The sequence below is a fragment of the Eptatretus burgeri genome, chromosome 10, assembly GCF_056783735.1.
Source record: "Eptatretus burgeri isolate ZD-2024b chromosome 10, Ebu_testis_v1, whole genome shotgun sequence".
Taxonomy (NCBI): Eukaryota; Metazoa; Chordata; class Myxini; order Myxiniformes; family Myxinidae; genus Eptatretus; species Eptatretus burgeri.
The window spans coordinates 6,934,116-6,955,202 of record NC_140970.1 but is presented as its reverse complement, the minus strand read 5'-3'; the positions used below and the strand labels follow the sequence as shown (position 1 = coordinate 6,955,202).

The following is a 21,087-nucleotide window of genomic DNA, read 5'->3' as shown; positions in this document are numbered from 1 at the left end:
TTTTCCCAGGTTTCTAAATAATGCACATGAAATGGCAAAGACAATAATAACCATATTGCACATAATATAAGTCACATACATTTAAGTCCTATTTGAACAAATCTTCCAGAGGCAGAATAGCTTATCACAGGAAGATTAACTTAAATTAAAAAAAAGAAGAAAAAGATCATCAATGTTAGAGATGGGGAAAAGAGTAATGGAGGGAAAACACAAGTTTAAAAAAACAGAAAAGAATGGAGAAAACAGGAAAATATTGTCATGATTAAATAAATGAGTGGTTATTTAATCGTATGATTGTGAAATTACACCCTCATGAACTTAACTCGTATAACATGAAGAAAGTTGGCATTCTGTTCTTACTGATAAAGGACCACGTGGTCTATTTATTGCTCTCATTTTAAACTGAGAAAGATGGGGAAAGATAAAGGTAGTGGGCAGGAAGCCTGGAATTGCGGGGGCGGAGGTTTATAAAGGGAAAAGAAGGACAGAGAGCGATTTTAAAGGAATTTTCTGTGCTTTTAAAAATTTTTTTATCTCCGCACCCGATTCACATCTAATCACCTTCATCTCTTGATATTTGCTCTGAGATCTTTTTAATTTCTCTTTAGTTTTCTTTTAAAGTCATCCTCAGTAAGGAGCAACTTTTTTTATTACGTACACAATATGGAAGAGGATTTGATTCCCTTTTTTCCAAAATGTATAACTCATACATGCTCCTTATCTGACTCATAAATTATCACAAACTTATTTCACTTGTGTCCACACACCTCTCACCCCCCCGCCCCCCCCAAAATCCCTTTTTTTCTTTCCTATCATCATTCTATTCCTTTTTTCCCAATTTTCCCACTACTCCCACCTTCCCCCATTTTCTATCATAATACATAATAAATAGATAGCCTTTCAGGACACCTTTCAGTTCTCTGATCTAGAGTTCCACATTTTTTCTCGAGTCTGTTAAAAATGCATTTTCTTTTTACTCATTGCCTCGTATCTGTCGATATACTCTGCGATCTTTTCTTTTCTGACCAGAATAGGCCCCAAGTCACTTGCTTAAAAAGGATACATCCAGGATTTGTGTGGGCCTGGACCTCTGCTGTGGGATGGAAATTCCAGAGGTTTACGTGGCGGTTGGAATAGTGGTGTTATCGGTGTTATCGTCTAGTGCACACTTTGTAAGAACTGGATTAATCCCAAAACGCCCACTTAAACTTTCAATCAAATCACACCCGCCTCGAAGGACAAAAACAATCCGCCAGGAAAAGAGTATGTAAATGCAAAGGCTGAAACAAAAGAAAAGAAACGAAGAAGTAACGTGTATTGTTCTTGCTCAATAAACTATTTTGACTTCATTGGAAATTTATCATGTGGTTATCAGAGTGATACAAACTTGAGACATTCATGTTGAATGAACCATCATGAAAAACATTTTAATGGGAAAAGCAACATACGAGGGTATGTGTCAAATCCGTGGAAAAGGCGTCATTTGTGATGGCTCACTTTGAGTGGAGAAATGATTCCAGGAATTAGTCAACTTACATGCAAAGCAACACCTACAAGGGTCATCACAAAAGTCATATCACTCCTCCCTATTTGTCCACCAGTGTCAATATACAAGATGCCAAGTATAGAGGCTTTGCTCTGAAAGTGTTGGCAATATAATTGATGTGGCTATGTTTTACTGATCTTATGATATAATATGCCTTTCTAAAGTTGTTTGAAATTATTTGGATCAGATAATGTTGTAATAATAATGTAATAATACAAGTTCCCTTACAAAGAACTTCAATGCAGGAGGCCATTCAACCCATCAAATCTGTGTAACAGTCGTTTGTCCATGCTCTGCCTTTTTATTTGCAGAGCATCAAGCAAGTAAGCAGCACATACCATTTTAACATATTTGGTACAACTCAGCCAGGGTCGGGTTCAAACCACTGACCGCGCAGACTCAGAGTTGACACTCCAACCATTACGCCGTCGAGTCTGGTTCTTGAAAACTAATTGACAGGAAATCAAACAATTATGATAGATGAGGCAAAACCTCCACCAGGGTGATACACTCCATTGTTGTTGTTGAAGATGGCTTTCTTAAGAAGTGATGATTACTTCTTACAGAAGACAGGTCACAGACATGACATGCACTGCTGTACTCTGTCAAATTCCTTCGGTCAACAACATCCTGAAATGGTTGCAAAAAGGTGTGGAGATAATTGATGAACCCTTGCTGATGCTTGGCTTTTTAGATGTGCTAAATATTGCTCCTTCCACCTGTCAAAATGCGATTTCCATTCTGCCTTGTAATTATAGCACTGCGTTTCAACGACACGAACGAAACACTACAAGATGTAATTGCTTGTTTGCCAACAGAAACGTGTTGTTCGAGAAAGCCCGTTAAATTTCTGCGACTCGCTCAGAATACACATGGAACACACCTTGCCATGGACATTATTTTGCTCCGCTTAATTGGATACATTTCAACTCATTCACACTTTTTTTGTTTTCAGTGCTTAGTATATAAATGGACAATCGAAGCATCGCTCTCACAAAATAGAGGAAGCGTATCAGTGCATATTTGTTTGGTATGCATGAGTAATAACAAGGTGCATTGCATGATGCATTGTTCTTCTGCAGAACTACTAATTTTAGTCGAGTCCAAATATATTCATTGTACTCTCGACAGGTCATCACTACAAGTTTTTTTGATCATTTAATACCTGACATGAAGGATATTGTTGGGAATGTATACCCTGCAGAGCTTTTCTGAAATCTTGCCAGAAGCAGTGTAACCACTCCTCAATTTCATAAATGCCAAGGTGAGCCAATAAAAAAGCCAAGAATTCACAAAGTTTCGGAAAAGCGATGATAATAGAAAACCTATAGAAAACCAAGACGCCGAGGTGAACAACGAATAGCCAAGATCTTGTGAAAAAAGCCAAGGAGTGGTCACACTGGCCAGAAGCACTAAGTTGGTTAACCCACCTGTCTCATAAACAGAAACCTGTCTAGTAAACAGAAGATTCTGGGTTCATATCCCAGTGCTGCCTTTTTGATATTAAGAGTATGGCCTATGCTACTATATGACTCCTGGATTTACGGAATAACAGGAAAGGATATAAAAAAGGCATGGTTGAATGGAAGAGTATTCATTTTCAGGAGATTTTAACTGGCCTGGTATAGAATAAGTCCAGGCAGGAAAGAGAAGAGACTTCATCCAGAATTGGTGTCTAAACCAGTTTGTAGAATGGTCTAAAAGGGGGGAAGGCAGTGGTACACTTGTTTTTGGGTAACAATCTATATACGGTGGAAAATATGGAAGTACAGTAGATGAGTATACTTTGGGACCTTGGACCTAAGTACTCACCGACTTCCATACTTTCATCATGAATTTTTTTTTGCTATTTCATAATTGATCACAACTTAGTGCGAACAGCTGAGCTGACTTCTAAGAATTAGACTTTGGGATAGTAAAGTATAGCAATTACACAGTATAGTAAACTTTGAGGGTATGAGGAAAGAGTTGATGAGATGGATTTGGATAGACAAATAGGAGGGCAATCAGCATCAGAGAAATGGTCAACCTTTAAGAATGAAATGATCAGAGTGCAGAGTGAATGCATTCCAGTGAGATGTAAAGCAGAGGTCGGGGAAGACCAGGGTGTGCCAACCCCCCCCTGTCCCCCCCAAATTCTGTTTTATTCGCCACTCATTTATGTTTCATGTTCTTTTCTCTCATATCAGATAATAATAGCTGAGGTCCTGCAGGAAATGACGCTGGGACAAATGAAGAAAAGGTTTTTTTCCTGGAGAATCCTACATCGAAACGCAATCCTCCATCCAAACTCAAAGAGAGTTCAAGAGAAAATTTAACTGCAGAGATGTCCCACGTAAAGAGAGAATATTCAAATGGGCAAAGAAATTTCGAGAGTATCGAAATGTGCACAACTTAAACTCATAATTAATGGATAGACCAACTCATTCTGGATGCCCCTCACTGAGAACTCCTGAGGTCATTAGGAGGGTCCAGCAGTCGGTTGGAAACAGTAAAAAATGTCGCTTCGCTTCTACAGTCAAGAATTTGGACTGACAATGTCAGGTCTCAGGAGGATTCTCCATGATAATGTGAAACTTTATCCATCGATAAAATTAGTGTCGTGTGTGTGTGTGTGTGTGTGTGTGTGTGTGTGTGTGTGTGTGTGTGTGTGTGTGTGTGTGTGTGTGTGTGTGTCAGTGTGTCTCCTCCATAACTCCAAAACCATGAAACCTATCGGCCTGAAACTTAGCATGCATACCAAGGGATCTCCAAGGTAGTGCATGAATGAAAATTGGGTGTTCGAGTTAATTTAGGCCTAGGTCACATTTGCCACGGCGGCCGTGGGGTCTCCAAAATCTACGGCCACTAGCAATTATACGGCGGCCACAGTATTTCCACGGTCACAGAATGTAGCAGTCACATATGTTTTTATTTTTCGGGGTGCCTCACGGCGTATTTAGGCCTAAGTCACCTTTGCCACGGCAGCCGTGGGGTCTCCAAAATCTACGGCCACTAGCAATTATACGGCGGCCGCAGTATTTCCACGGTCATACAATGTAGCAGTCACATATGTTTTTATTTTTGGGGAGCTGCACGGCGTATTTATAAATTGTGAAGACCGAAAACGTGGGGTTGCCGTACGGTCTTTGATTTGATGTCGCACGGTGACCTTAGGGCGTTCCTGCGGCGGCCATAGAATTTTCAAGGCAGACGCAAGGTGCCCGCAAGGCGACCCCAGGGGGACCGCAGGGGGACCGCAGGGGGGCCCTAAGGCGAACGTGCGGCCAGACGGACGGTAACGAATGGGTTAATTTTTTGTTTTTTTACCAGTTTTTTTTTTTTGGCTTGTCGAATTGCTATGGCGAACGTAGAAATTAAAAAAAAAGTTATAACTCTGCGTTATAATTCCACGGTGACCTTACGGCCTGTAAAATATAGCCATACGGCGTAGGGCCACCCTGAGGCCACCTCAGAAACTCTGCGGCCGCCGCACGTTTCTGTCAATTCAGAGAGCGTACGGCCAACGTATCCTCGCCGTAGAGCAAATGTGACTTAGGCCTTAAACACCCATTTTGAAGATAATTAATGGCTATTTTTAATTATCCTTTATCAAGGCATCATCCTTAGTCATCTCACTGTCCCTCGCTAGAGTCATAATTTGCCTTTTTTTTTTGGCCTGCTCAACAATACCTTGATCTGGAACAGGCCGCAAAGGTTTCTTAATGATAAAGTTTTTTTTTAACTTTCCTCACTCATATCATCGAATCATACCTATGAATTGCTGGGTACATCACAATCAATGCTCAAAAACACCCAGAGATGCCAGTGTTCATGGTTTTATTTCATTTCCGCATATGCGATAACCTCTAGAATCTCTTAAGCTGACCCAATTTCAAAAGTTAAACTGCACAATTGACCTCAGTGGCATGAGTTCAGACTGCAAAGATTGATCATTGATCGACATTGATCAACCACCTGCCAGTGTTGAGCCCCACAGTGTCGTGTGGTGCCAAGCCTGCCATTCCTTATCAATGGATGGATGGAGGGAAGGGATGGATGGATGGGATGCAGGGAAGTGATTGATGGATAGATGGATGGAAGGATTTATGGAAGGATGGATGCAGGGGATGGGTGGAGGGAAAGATGGATGGAGGGAAGGAATAGATGGATGGAATGCAGGGAAGGGATGGATGGATGGAACAAACTGATGTGTGTAAGCCATGGCGAGACAGTAGATGGCAGTGTAAATGGCTTCTTCTTTTTTTAAATCACAGCTGTTGTCATTTTTGAAAATAAAATTACAAATTGACATTCAAAACAATATTCGGTGATAATCTGAATGAATTACATATCTAAACATGTGTTCCGTTGTCTTAGTTAAATCTGAAAAGTTTAAAATGTAACCTTCACATTGGAGCGGTCATGCTGAGCAATGCCTCGAGATGATTAGAGATACACCCCCTGGTGAAGGACTTTAGAGGTTATTCGGCGAAAGTGTTTTCAAAACCCAAAGCTCATTGCAGATGCTACAAGGAATGTAATGGCAGATGAAGGAACAGCAGGTGGGAACTCTTTCATTCTTTCATTCATTCCTTAAACCTCATATTCACTTTGTGACATTGGAGAATCATCTGTTCATGAACAACTGTGGAACTTGCTGTGAATCCAATTTCCATCCATCCATCCAACCCTTCCCTCCATCCCATCCATCCATCCTTCCCTCTATCCATCCACCCCTTCCCACCATCTCTTCATTTGTCCTTGCTCCCCCATACTTCCTTCCTCTCTCTCCTTCCTCTCCCTCACCCCTCTTCCAACTTTAATAAAATGAGAAACAATGGGTGGTTGTGATAAGTTCCCAAAGGTGTTTATTGTGGTTTGGAGGTGGTTATGTTGTGCTGTGATTCTTTTGCTGCATTTTGAGCCTGAAGTGCAGGGGAGTATATGGGTTAGGCGGATGGGCACGTTTTTGGAGGTCGGAGCTGCTGCCGTTGGGTTCGATTCCAAGGTTGGAATTTTGGGATTCAGCTCGGGTTGAGAGATTCGGGAGATTATCACATTTTGGTTGTAAAACGTGTGCTGAATTTAAATAAAGGCACAAAGCACTACCACCCCCAGGCCTTTATGAGCATTGCAATGAGGGTGCGATGGCTCGAGGATCTCTTGGCCTGAGTTGGGTTTCTGGTTTTGGACTGTGAGGTTGGGCTTGGCAGCAGGTCCGGCTGCTGGAGAGGTGTTCGTTTTTCTGGTTGACGCATTCTTTAGCACTCCGGGAATCTCCGGGCAGTGTGTGATCCCCCTCGGAGAGATCCAGTTCCAGAGCGGGTAAACAGCGTGTCAACTGCCGTTCGAGTCGCATACCTCAAGGGAAGCCTATGTTATAATCTCTTTAAAATTGGTACATGCTGTTTAGTCGGGTAAATCTACAACAAAAAATAGCCTTACCCCAAAAAATTGATACAAAAGGTTTTTTTAACGGTTTTGGGTAGGGTTTGATCTCCAAAATAACATACTAAAAATCTACTCAAATCCACCTACCGGAAAGGGCCTATTTTCAAGATGGCGTCCAAAATGGCCGCCATGGGCTTAAATTGCCATAGAATGGGCACTAGTTGGCCTATATTTGCGATTTTTGTGTCAATTTCTATGTTTCGGTGGTCAACAAATCTATTGAAATCATTTTCAAAGTTGATCAGTGATGGGAAAGCCTTAAATCCAAGATGGCGTCCAAAATGGATGGCGTAATAAGTTCTGGGCGGGTCTAAGCCCTGATCTTGTCATCGAACAGACCTTGATGAGATCCCTGAAGAGCACTGGTGGCCTAACACGCGGAAGTGGGATGGGTGAAGAACAACGGTCTCTATGGACAATGTCAATGCCGGTCACGTCGGAATATAACAGTGCGATGCAGGAATTCACTGATCTTTTGTGCACGACTAGTGAACAACACAAGGAATCTAGTGGCGCAAGGATGGAAAGAGATGCTTCTGACCTAGCCAAAATCAGTTCAAAACTCAGTGAATGCTCTCCGTTTTCTCCAGATCCCTCACTAAGAAATGTTGTGACTGAAGTGGTGGCCGCGTCGGATGTGAATGTCCATGAGCATAAGTCTGTTGGAGAGAAGATTATGGAAAGTATGGTCAATAAACCCGCTTTCACATCTTCCTTCAAACGAAAAGACAGAGCCAAAACACTTGGAGATGTATCTTCAGTCAAACTTGGTCCAGACAGAGCAATTGACCCTGCTCTACTCTTTCAAAGATTTCTTGTTGTGTCAAAAACAGGAGACATTTCGTTGGAAGATGTAATCGGCTATGTGCTGAGCCCATTTCCCCCTGCCCTGTTTGAGGGTATAGGTATTTTCAGAAAGGCTGACAAACCTCAATTAGTTCAAGCTATCAGAGTCCATTCTGCCAAAGTGTCAAATGATACCGTGTCTGACTCTGTTCCCCAAACTGAGCACGATGTTCTTGATGGTGGCTCCTTGCTGTATCGTTTGTCATGGACAGCCGGGGACAGTTTCAATGCGATAGCCAAGTCGTATGCTGACTTCACTATTCGTCACTATGGAAAAGCAACAGTCGTTTTTGATGGTTCTGATGATGGACCGTCTATTAAGGACAATACACACAAGCGCCGTGGCCATATTGTTCATCCTGAAGTCAGCTTCACACCTGGAACAGAATTCTCTGGCAAAAAGGATGAGTTCCTGTCCGGGAGCTCCAACAAGCAACAGCTCATCAATCTCATCAGTGAGGAAATGAAGAAAATTGGCTTGAACGTAATTCATGCACCAGGGGATGCCGATGTAGACATAGTAAAAGCGGCAGTGACATCTCATACCAACAATCAACTACCCTGATTGGAGAAGATACAGATCTGTTGGTGCTATTATTGCATTACGCTACTTTCAACAGCAAAGAACTATTTTCGTTCTGACAATTCATCCAGGAACTGGAAGGTGCACAATATCAACCAGCTGAAAGTATCATTGGGTGAAGAGCTATGCCCACATCTTCTCTTCCTTCATGCCTTCACTGGGTGTGACTCGACATCTCGAGTATTTGGAATTGTAAAAAAGTCAGCATTTCAGAAACTGGCAAAGGGGGATTCAGCAATCAAGACTTGTGCAAACACCTTCCTTGTCCCCAACCAAACAAGAGACATGGTCATGGAAAACGGCAACAATGCCATGAAAGTATTATTTGGAGGACATCCCTGTGATTCCCTCGCCAAGTTGCGATATAATGTCTTTGTGAAGAAACTGGCTTCAGCTAAGTCGTTTGTCACCCCAGAACGTCTGCCACCAACAGCGTCTTCAACAAGGTTTCACTCTCTGAGAGTATACTATCAGATTATGGTCTGGATGGGGAGGAACGGAAACTTGAAGGCAACAGACTGGGGTTGGAAACTGGAGGACAATAAACTAGTTCCAGTCATGTCAGACAAGGACGCTGCTCCAGAAAAGTTGTTGAAGATGATCCGATGCAACTGCACAACTGGCTGTAGAACAAGTCGCTGTAGCTGTAGGGGATACGGTCTGCCATGCCACAGCGTCTGCGGACCCTGTCAACTTGATACCTGCGAAAATCCTTTCAACAAGACAGTATCGGAGGACGAAAAGGAAGCATAGTTTATCTATGGTAAATGCTACTTCAATGAACGAACTTTCGTTGATGTTTTCGATTTACCCTAACTTGAAGGCATTTTAATTGAAAGTACGTTCTACAGGAAATGGTGATCATTGTGAGAGCCGATTAATTTATTACTTTCTAAATTACCAAAGCATATTTTTATTTATGTTATGCACAAGATGGTCAATTAATTCTGATCACTACACACGGGACAACTTTTCAGGTCGACACTATTTAAAGGATTGGGCATGACCTCCAAAACATAAGAATAAACACAAACACTACAAATGTAGTCCATTTATTGCCTGTTTTAAAACAAGTACACGCCCATGGTGGCCATTTGGGGGGGGGGGGGCATTTTGGATGCCGTCTTGGATTTAAGGCCTTACCATCACTAGTCAACTATGAAAATGATATCAGGTGATTTGTTGACCTCCAAAACATAGAAATCGACACATACATCACACAAGCAAAGCATTTATTGACAATTTAGTAGCAAATTTATGCCCATGGCGGCCATTTTGGACGCCATCTTGAAAATAGGCCCTTTCCGGTAGGTGGATTTGAGTAGATTTTTAGTATGTTATTTTGGAGGTCAAGACCTAACCAAAACCGTTGAAAAACCTTTTGTATCAATTTTTTGGGGTCAAACCACAAATTTACTCTACTAGTTTGAAAGTGACGGTTGGTTTTGCTGTCCTGTTTGAATGTGTTGTTTTAATGTACCCTATTTTGTTCAAGCCTGTACTCATGCTGGCAGACAGGACCACCCCCCTCCCCCATTCCCACGCTTCAACTCAAGTACTCCTCCCAAATGCAAGTCGAGCCCCCCCCCATCCCTCCCTTCAAGTCCCATTACCAAACGGAAGTCAAGAAAACCCACTTCCCTCTCCTTTCTCCCCATCCTCTTTGCTCCCACCCCCTCCTCACACCCACTTCTGCCCAGAGTGTATAGCAATGTGTGGTGAAGTGTCACTCTCCTCTCACCCCTTTCATTGCTTCTCCCCTCCTCCCTCTCCCCTCTTAGCTCCCTCTTCTCTACCTCCCCTCCCTCTCCCCTTGCCCTCCCTCTTCCCTCTCTCTCTCCCTATCTCCCTACTCTCTCTTCTCTCTCTTCTCTTCTCTTCTCTTCTCTTCTCTTCTCTTCCTCCCTTCTCTTCTCCCTCTCCTCTCTCCCTCCCTTCTCTCCTCTCTCCCTCCCTTCTCTTTCCCTCTACTCTCCCCTCTCCCTCTCTCCTTCTCCTCCTTCTTCTCCTTCTCTCTCTCACCCCTCCTCCCTTCACACGACTATCCCTCTCTCCCCTCTCCAACCCCTTTCTCTCTCTCCCTCTCTCACCCCCTCTGTGTCTCACCCCCTCCATCTCTCACCCCTCTCCTTTCTTATCTTCTCCCTCCTCTCTCCCCCCTCATCTCTACCTCTCTACCTCTCCTCCCTCCTCTCTTCCTCTCCTCCCTCCCCTCCTTCCTCTCTCCTTCCCCTCCTTCTTACTCACATTCCCTTAATATTCCCGTCAGCGAAGCAACGAGTTGTATTTGCTCGTAAGGTATAAAACAACTGGACTGATCAGATTTGGATAAATTTAAGAGTAAACTGAGACTTTAAACAAGAAATCTGCTTGGTGTACGAAAAGTGGATGTGAGAGGGATGTGTCAGTTGACCTTTGTATCTGAAGAAGGCCATTCACATGAAGCATGTGAACTACCTGGTAAATTTGTTTAAAGTGCACAGGCTGTTTCAGAGGGATACAGCAAAGACTCTTAAGCATAATAGCAAGGTTTATATGAAGTATGTAAAGGGAAATGAGCAGATGATATAATGGATGTATGCTTTTTGAGGAATAGCACAGGAATATTGGCTCGTGATGAAAGTAAGAGTAGTTTCACTAAATCACAGTTTCATTTACACTTTTGGAAACAAAAGGTTTCATGGTCTCATTCTGTTAAGAGTGCATGGGGGATGAATAAAACCCATTTCTTAAGCATGGCGTTCCCGGTCTTCAGGGGAGGCAGGGTCCCAAACCCCCCCACCCCCACCCCAAAAAGTGACATTCATTTACACTTTTGAGAACAACGCTGATATTCACACTGATGACACCCCTCATATCACTAGTTAGAAATATACAACTTAAGAAACAATATATCCAGGTGTTTGCACTGAAGAAGGGCCCCAGTGGGGGTCCAAAAAGGGTCTCAATTACACTTTTGAGAACAAAGCTGAAATAGATTCTGAAATATCCCCTCACATCGCGTCATAAAAATGTAACTTAAGAAAGGATAGTCCCTGGCGTTTCGGCTTAAGAAGGGTTCAAACGGATGAAGAAGGGTCATAACTCTTCACAGCCAAGAGAGACAAGGGGTAGACAAGTATGAGCTTGATAATAGAATTTATTGTGAAACATACAGGAGGAACCAGTAAAATAAAGGTAACTAGCATCAATTCTAGGCTTGGGTGCCTTTGCTTGGTCTCACAATTGCAGCACTTTAGTTCCAATTTATGTTCAAGTCTCACAAATAATAACTTCAGCAAGGATTTTACTTGTAAGTGCCATATTCGCTTGTGCTACATCAACGTATAATGAGATTACCGACATATCCTCATCCTCGCATCGCACAATGAAATTGATGCGTCTTACATTGCAAATAAACAATACTCTTCATCCATTGATATTACTATGCTTTTTTAACAGATGGGTGTCTATAGGATTGAACAATAGCTAAAGAATCCGATTTAGTCATATTCATCGGTGTCAGAATCAAGGTCAGTAGGCCTAGTGTGGTCATCGTCATCGTCGTCGTCGTCGCCGAGATCACCGGGATTTGGAAGAAATCTGTCGGGCATCTGGGGACCTGTGCACCACACAGTTTGGTAGGAATTGTCCACCAGTTCCCATCCTTGTTGAGGATCTTTCGGGACAGCATTGTTGCAGGCTGCGTGCCATGTCATTGCAACAAAGTTGCTGCGATGGATCTTCTGCTGGACGACATTCTCACATGGTGGGATGCTGCTAGCATCTACACCCTTGAGTATTGCAAATGGCTGCTTACCCTTCTTCGGTCTGAAAGATTTCTCAAATACCATAAATCTGTGCTTGCTCAGTGGCATTGTCTTTTTTGCACCGTACAATTTTGCAGTGTACTCCTCAAGAACGTTGCAAGTTGCTTCATCTACTTGCTCTGCTGCCAATGCAGAGAAAGCATCCAGGATAGAATCATTCTCTTCAGCAATTTTCAAAAGACGTTTTTTCCCCTTATGAAAGATGAGGTGTAGTCGCATCCTGTGAATGCATGGAAGCCTGGCAGGGCTTTGTCCAATCTTGCTTGCAATGGCAGAGAGGTCAAGGTAACGCCTGTTACCCCGCCCAGAGGTGCCGACGTCCATCCATATCTTGGTGTTCACGCGATGGGAATGGTGTAGAAGAATAACTGCTATGTCGGTATCAGTGGCTCTGACAACTATGTCACCTGGTTGTTGGCAACTAGAAACTGCATCAATGGCATGAAGGCATATCCTTGTATCGGCCTCTGGGTGATTGCACTCCAAGCGAGGAACAGGCGTTACATCAACCATCCCACTGGCTCCTCTGAACCGCAAACATTGCGTGTCGACCCCAACGTACAACTCCCTGCCATCCAGGCTAGCTGAATGCCACTCTTCAGCCCAATCTTTCACCAGAAAGCGGGGTAATTGCTGTTTGAAAGATGTCGACTTCAGTGCCTTCTCAATATTCCGCGGATGAATCTGTTCTTGTCCTGTGATGTGATAGACAGAATCTTCTGCACCACGGCATTCGCGCTCGTTACCCTTTATTGAGGGTTCCTCATAAGTGTCGAAGAGGATGTCTACCCGTTTTGAGGGATGCGAGAGGACTGCAGGCAGCAAGTAACGTGAAAGTCCACCATACGTCGGAGGTAGATTTGGTGGAAGGCAGTGAAGAAGAAAGTTGCCATCTCTTACAGTAGCCTTCACCTTTGTTGGCAAACCATGCACTCATGCACTGCTATCCTGCTCTCAAGGACTGCGAAGAGATCACTCTTGGATCCATGGGCCATTGTAACCAGGGTGCCATCTGTTCTACACATTGTTAGTGGAACCGGAGTCAATGGGTATGTGAGCAGGTATTCATAGTCTACTTGCCTTTTCGCAGCTATGATGGCAATCCGTCCAAATAGGTCTCTTGTGCACCTAAGTTCTTGTACGATCGGATTACTTGTTCTCTTGTTTTTTGCACCTTGGTCTGCAAAAGTCTTCAGGCAGTTCCGAGTGATAGCTTTCTCGAATCTAGCGGCATCATCTGCGCACTCTGACACGAAAGCATCATGTTATTCTCTACCTTTTTCTTCCACACTGAGTAAGGAATCAGTGATCTCATTGGTGGCAGCTTTCCCTGTCTGGATGTTTACAAGGGACTCTGATTCGGGATTGAAGGGATTGGCAAACCCTTCGATTGTCTTCAGCAGGTTGCCCAGGTCCTCATTGTCCCGTGAAATGCGGCTTGGGGTCAGCTTAGCCTGTGTGTCACTGGTTATATTCATTCCAGCCATTTCGAGCATGGCGCTAATGAGTGCTGCTCTGGCACCCTTGGTCGCACTCCACTGCAGACGGGCTGAGAAGTTGTTAGTGGCGTCTGTGTACCTCGGCATCCTTGATGCTGCATCAGCATTTACCGTCTGCTCGAGAGTGAGATCTACCGGTACCCTGCTGAACTGATTGTCCGTTCGACGAATGCTAAACAGACCAGTGACTAGCATCTCCTTCAGGCCTGGGTGAGTTGTTGTAATGTTCATCAAATCAAGCTGATGCTTCGACATTCACCTTGCATAGTTTTGGCAAGGTGCGAGGACTTCAGCTTCAACTAACATATCTGCCATGCCAGATTCTTTGATGACCTTTCCGATGGCTTTGAAGAGGCACATCTGTAGATGAAAGGCCCCGAACATAATGAAGATGTTGTCAAATCTGGGGCGTTCTGTGACTTGGATCTTGATGGCCCTGTTAGCAACATCAAGGTCATATGTTACTACACCATACGGCTGTCCGCACTCCTGAGCACACTTTTGGGTGATGGACAGTGTTTCTGCAACTACATCATTGTTAGTTAGTGAGCGATCAATATTTGGCATGTACAGAACCACTTGCTTTGGGAGATGGTCCACATAGTTCCAAGCATTGAACCCAGTCCACATAGGAATGCTTTCCATTTCTAGTGCATGCGTTACCATCCACAAGAAATCAAGCTTTCTTGATGGGATGGAAAGGTCTGTACTGGTACCCCAAAAGTCTTTGTGTAAGAGAAATCGTCCATTCGTGGCTTCTTCCTGTAAGGAGCTGGGGCTAAATCCAGAACATCCAATTTCCTTCTCTTCCTCTTCCCACCCAACGATGGCAAAGGTCTATCTGTTGCTTGATCTTCGGTTATGTCTCCATCTAGGCCAACTGCTTCCTGTGGCACTGCGGCTGGAGTGCTCTGAGCCTGATACATAATACCCATTGTATCGTGGAGCGTGTCGGTACCTGACAGTGTGTGCGTTAATTTGTCATAGTTGTCAAAAGCAAGTCCACAAGGTACTCCAGGAACTGAACCAGCAGGACAGTTCAGCTTTCGGTCAAAGATGGCATAGGCTAGGTCTGTCTCAATTTCCTCAATGGCGTGGTAGTTAAGCGAATGCCCCATCCGATTCAGCATTGTGAGAATCTTCTTGCTTCCAGTCAGTGACTTCAAGGACAAACCCATCAGGATATGCTTTCTAGGTTTTAGGCTACCATTCTTCAGTGAAAACAGTACATCCTGACAATGAATCAGAGCGGCACTTGACTGACTCTGAATATTGGCCAGTATTTGGTCCTCCAAGTAATATCTGAAAGAAAGTCTTGACAAGGTCAGGTGGGTCCCCCTCACCATTGATGAGAGCTTCCATGGTCAGTGGATCTAGGAGGGGCTTTTTCATCAAGGACTTCAAGGCCTGTCTGAGTTGTAACCTGACCCTCAGGAGATTTTTTTTTTTTTTTTTTTTTTTTTTTTGTATACCTTGGTCGAGGCTCGTATGAGAGCTAACACACAACTCACAGCAAGGAGGCATGAGACAAGAGGGGTGGGAGTGGAAGGGACAAAACATTGGGGAACAGACACAGGTGAACTGTGGAAGGGAGAGGGATGGGGATGGGACGGGGAACATGGCGAGGAGAAGATGGACATTACAGGGACTTTCAGGAAGGAAAGCAGGAGAATTGAAGGAAGTGGGCATGGGTGGATTATCGGGGGTAGAAAAGATCGAGGATTTGGATGGGGGAAGATAAGAGGTGGTGGTGAACAGCTGTTTTGAAAGCCTGGAGGGAAGAATGGGAAAGAATAGAGTGAGGAAGTTTATTCCAAAGGCGGGAAAAAAAGAGGAATGAAAGAGAGAAGATGAGCAGTGATTCGTGATTTTGGTAGTTTTACCAGAAGGGGGTTGTTGGCGGACCTTGAGCGCCCTGTGGAAATGTGGTTGGGACAAATCGCAGAGAGAGCAGGGGGGGGCAAGGCTGGAGAGGAGTCGGTAGAAGACAGAAAGACCACCGACCAACCTGCGGTGATTGAGTGAGAGGCCCAAAGACTCAGCTTCATTGCGGGAGATGCCAATGATCTTAAAAGCCCTGGTTTCGACAGCGTGAAGTCGAGAAAGGTGGGAGGCAGGAGCACCAGCCCAGAGGGGAGAGCAGTACTCCATCAGGCTACGGACAAAAGCTTTGTAAGTAGTCAGGAGCTCAAGAGGGCCGAGGAAGGACTTTGCACGACGGAGGATTCCCAGTCGGCGACTGGCTTTTGAGGCAGGTTGGAAAAGTGACTTTCCCAGGAAAGGTCATGGCAGATAGTGAGACCCAGAAGCTTGAAAGAAAAGACTTCTTCCAGTGGATTGTTGAGAAAGTGGATGGGGGGTTTTGTAAACGGTCCTTTCGAAGAGACATAGTGAGAGTGTGAGATTTGTGTGGATTGAAAGACATGTTCCACGTGTTGGACCAGTTTGTGATTTTATCCAGATCTGCAGTGAGCGAAGAAGCTGCTGCTTGCCGGTCTGAGGGATGACAGATGGTACGGCAGAGGGTGGAGTCATCGGCAAAGAGAAATAGAGGATTTTCCAGAGAGTCCGAGAGATCATTGATGAAAACCAGAAAAGAACAGGGCCCAGAACGCTACCTTGAGGAACTCCAGCCTGCACAGGAAGAGGGGATGAAAGAACTCCATTTAGGGCCACACGTTGACTGCGACAGGAGAGGAAGTCTGCGAGCCATGAGTGGAGATGGCCTTGAATACCATGGGAAGAGAGTTTGGTGAGTAGGGCAGGGTGCCAGACTGTGTCAAAAGCACGTGATATGTCCAGGGATACGGCTCGGATTTCCTGTCTGGCATTGAGGACCTCCATCCATTGATGGGAGAGCAGTAGCAGCATATCCAGGGTAGAGTGACCTGGTCTGAAACCAAATTGATGATTGGAAATCAAGCCATTGGAGAAGAGGAAGGATTTCATGTCTGAAGCAATGATGGATTCCATAACCTTGCTGATGATTGGGAGAAGGCTGATTGGTCTGTAGTTACAGGGATCTGTTTTTGCACCTTTTTTATGCAGGGCAGTGATGTTAGCAGATTTCCAAGCAGATGGCAGATGACCTTGGGAAAATGAGAGGGTGAATAGAACAGAGAGAGGGTGAGCAAGAGCAGAAGAGCAGGCTTTGAGGACACGTGGGCTGATGCCGTCTGGACCGGTTGCAGAATCTGACTCGAGGTTTGAAAGCAAGCTCTCCACCTTGTCAGGAGAAAAGGATACAGAGTCCAGGGACAGTTGGGTGCGACTGGGTAAAGTGGGTAGAGATAGTGATGGGTTTGGGACACAAGATTTAGCTGCAAACACCGAGTTTAGACATTCAGCTTTATCACGTGTGGAATCAGCAGTGCGGCCATTTGAGGTAAGGGAGGGGATGGAGGGGGAACATACACCAGAAACAGATTTGATTAAACGCCACCAGGATTTTGAGGAGGGAGAGAGGTCTGAGAGTTCAGACTTGAGATGAGAAAGATGTTGTTTTCTGGCTCTCCTGAGGGTAGATACACACTTGTTCCGAGCTTTGTGGAAAGAACTGAGATTGCCCTCAGTTGGGTTTGCTTTCCATGAGGCAAAGGCAAGTTGTTTCAGGACAACTGCCTCGCCACAAGCTTCAGTAAACCAAGGGCGGGAGGAAGGGTAAGACAACTGAACACGAGAGGGGATAAATCTGTGCATGAGGGAGAGCAAGTTTCTTTGAAAGAATTCCCAGGATGAGTTGATGTTTGAGAAAGTAGTGATAGGAGACCAGTCTGTAAGTTTGATGGCTGCTCGGAGACCCTGCCAGTCGGCTTGGAGTGAAATGCCAGACTCGACGGCGGTGAGGTGGTTCTCTGATGACAGCCAGAGAGAGATGTCCACTTTAACAAGGACGTGGTCAGAAGAACCAATTGGAGCGAAGGAAGAGCAGCAGATATTGTCAGGGAAATTTGTCAAAATCAGATCCAGAAGAGATGGAGTACCATTGGTTGAGATCCGGGTCGGGAAGTTGACCGATTGAGTCAGTCCCAATGAGTCACAGAAAGCTTTTGCTGACGTCCCATGGCAGGTGAGAGAGGTACCCACACCTAGCCAACTGGCGTGATGACAATTGAAGTCGCCACATAAGAGGAAGAGAGAGTTTGGATGAGAAGATAGAAGATGGTCCATGTTTTCGGAGAGTGAGGTGTAGATGGAGTCATCACTGTTCGGTGGACGGTACAGTACACATATAAACATGAGGTGGGAGTGGAGGGGAAGCCGGCCAGAGGTATTCCTGGGGGTGTGGGGGAGTGAGAGCAGTGCAGGGAGAGTGAGGAATAGAGTCTTTGATGAAGAGAGCAACACCTCCACCAGGACGAGGCTCAGGTCTGTCATACCGTAAGAGGGAGTAACCAGGGAGAGATACTTGGGAGTCAGACACGTCTTGGGAGAGGAAAGTTTCTGTTAGGCAGATAATGTCTGGTTTGTCAGTGGCAACCTGCATGGAAAGATCTGAAAGGTTTGAGCGAAGGCCCCGGATATTTGAGGTCCACACATTTAATGAAGAGGTAGGGGAGGAGGCTTTGGGTGCAGGAGGTGGAGGGGCGGGGGAGGGTAGGACGAGTGGGACGAGGGGGGAGGTAAGGAGGGTTGCTGAAGGAGTGTGGGGTATTGCAGAATAGCGAGGGGAGGGGGCCGAATGAGGAGGAGAAAAGGCTCTGTGGTGCTGGGAGAGAGGGGGACAAGAGACAAGGAAGATGGCAGTTGAGGATTTGAGGAGGTGGAGTGAAGAGATGGAGGTGAGAGGGCAGTGGAGGGAGGCAGGTTGGTGGATGAGAGGGGGGGCAACTTAGAGAAGGAAGAGTGAGGGGGATGAAAGGTGGGAGAAAGGTGAGGGGGGAATTTTTGAAAGAGGTGAGAGGGAGGCTTGGAGGGAGAAGAGTGGGATGGTTGCTTTGAGAGTGAGAGTGAGGGGTGAGGGGGTGAGTTGGCACTGAAGTTGGAAAAAGAATGGTTGATGGAAAGCGAGCATCCATGGCAAACTGTGGTTTTTAAAAGTTTTAGGTCAGATATACGATTTAACACAATTCTTGATGGATGCAATGAAGGCGAATTCAGAGCATGGAGAGAAGAAGCGCTGTAATAGTTGGATTTTTAGGCAAGGAATGAAGGAGAGGTCGAAATGAGAGCAGTCTGTTAAAATAGCAGAAGAGAAGTGCATTGTGAAACAGTAAAGAGTACCACATGTGTGAGAGAGGAAGATGAAGCATTATAAGATCGTTTTTGTTGTTAATATTAATGTATGAGAGAGTTCAACAGATTAGGTCATGGAAGTGTAAAAAAAAGAAATCGAGGAAGACGAGGAGGAAGTTAAGAGAAAGAAGAAGTAGCAGAATCGGGAGAAGGTGAGCGTGTTGTTGTTGTTGTTGGGTACATTTTTTTTTTTTTTTTTTTTTGAGATAAGAAAGAGATTAGTTGGGAGAATGGGGGATGTTTGGAAAGTGGGGAGGATGAAAATTGAAGGTAATGGGGAGGATAGAAATTGAAGGTCATGGGGAGAAAAAACAAACAAACAAAAAAAAACGATCGAACACCGAGTGGAACCGGTAGGCCTCAAACCTAGGACTAGGCCTCAAACACCAAGTAAGAACGTCGACAAAAATACTCACAAAATAGCACGATTTTTGAAACAAAACCGAACTAGGAACACACATTAACATGTAGGTGAGAAAATTAAACAGTTAAAACGGGACAAATAACAACCGGAACTTAACTTTGAGAATGTCAGCAGGGAGCCCCGAAGGAGACCTCTTGCCGCTCAAAACCGGAACCGGAAGTCAAACCAAAACCGGAACCGGAAGTGACAATGTCATACACTGCCTTAATGGAATCATACTCAATGGCTGTGCTGTGGACTATCACACCTTGCTGGCGGCAGTCTGGGGAATGCAATAAAATCATGTCAGGGAATTTCCTGGTCAGAAGGTCCCCCAGGTATTGTGCTTTGCTTACTGAAGGGACCACTTCAAGTTCAGTACAGAGGTTGGTGTATTGTTCATAAATGGATGCAAGGTGTTCAGGTCTCTGTCAGTCAATGACGTTGTCTTTGATGTACGAATAGATACAGTAAATAGGAAACTTGGGATTAACAGGCACCTCAGCGATGGGGGGGGGGGAACAGCCCAAAACTTTTCACCCTATCCGCCCTCCGGATATATGTGGCACGACAACTGTGGTGAAACTGGGCTTCCTGAGCTATCAGGTCAACCCCACTGACTTTTACAAGTAAACATGCTTGCTTGAGGGTATGCACAATCTCTATAATCTTTTGTGCTGCTTGCTTGGCTTGCAATTTCCCTGGGAGCTCTTTTGTTCCGTCTGGGCGTTTTTTGGCCTTTTTGTCACAAAACAAACATGTATCAGGGAAAATACTAAGAGTTGACACCCTTCTGCTAGACACTTCACCACTAACAGTTGAAGCAGATGATACAGAGCATAACATCTTTCTCTCTGGGCCTACAGTGTCATTCCCAATAGGCCTAGGTAGAGATTGAACAGTAATGGCTGTAAAGTTCTTGTAGAACTTGCTGTGGTACCCATCACTATCTCCTGGATGACTTTGTAACGCCTCAACAACTGCTCCGTATTTGGAAGATTGGTAGTTCCTACTTCCCTTCCTGGCCTCAGCAGCACGCTGAACAACTGGCCATTTCTGTTGCTGCCAGGGAAGTAACTTGCTTGTCTCGGTCGGAACAACATCTATAAGACACTTTGAAGGCAATGACTGGTGGGCAGATGCTGTGAAATGAAGACAAAAGGGACATGTGTGATGTGTCATGAATTTCTCAATTACAGAATTACAGAATATGGACTGATTGACATTATCATTATCATAGCCTACCATTATCATTTCCTTGGCTTGCCATTTTTATGTGAGATCATCAGGAGCCCTTGATTTAATGAGTTCCTAAAGAGAAGATAGGAAAAATAATAATGTGAAGTTATTATATAGCGCATTATAATGTTGAACATTCTCAAAGCACTTCACATTTATTACCCCCAGCTATTGGCTTGTTCTTTCCAAGTTCTTTCTCCACTCCTTGGGGAGTATTACAGCCCGGCTGCTGTTTTCAGCGCTCACAACTTTTCATTCTCTGCCAAACAAGGAACCCATTACTCCTAGGTGGGGAGAAGCAAGTTTGGTCAAGTGCCTTGCCCAAGGACACAAAGAAACAGATGGTGATCAGACTGGGAATCAAACTCGGCATTCCCGCTCCTGAGTCTGACATTTCCACTACACCAATGCTTCCCCTAAAAAAACACTGATAATTCATATCTTTAGATCAATGAAATTAACCCATGGGCCTGGGGGTGTGGCAAAAGTGGTCG

At 44.7% G+C, this 21,087-nt stretch overlaps 1 protein-coding gene across 1 annotated transcript in view; it reads right to left on the bottom strand.

Annotated features, from left to right (window-relative positions):
* The window catches only part of LOC147017901 (uncharacterized), a 106,269-nt gene that overhangs the window by 14,110 nt on the left and 71,072 nt on the right, over window positions 1-21,087 (bottom strand). The gene's annotated exons all lie outside the window — the stretch shown is intronic.